Below are 254 nucleotides of genomic sequence, written 5' to 3' on the forward strand. Positions count from 1 at the left end.
CGGCGCATTGCTTTTGGCCGGCGGACGCGAATGCCTCGCTCGCGAGCCGACCCGTCCAACCAGCGGCTAAGTCCAACGCGGCGCGTTGCTTTTGGCCGGCGGACGCGAACGCCTCGCTCGCGAGCCGACCCCTCCAACCAGCGGCTAAGTCCAACGCGGCGCATTGCTTTCGGCCGTCGGACCCGAACGCCTCGCTCGCGAGCCGACCCCTCCAACCAGCGGCTAAGTCCAACGCGGCGCATTGCTTTCGGCCG

Source organism: Prorops nasuta, unplaced genomic scaffold (assembly GCF_024137725.1).
Source record: "Prorops nasuta isolate Cenicafe-Biocafe unplaced genomic scaffold, Cenicafe_Pnas_1.2 PNAS00179, whole genome shotgun sequence".
NCBI classification, from domain to species: Eukaryota; Metazoa; Arthropoda; class Insecta; order Hymenoptera; family Bethylidae; genus Prorops; species Prorops nasuta.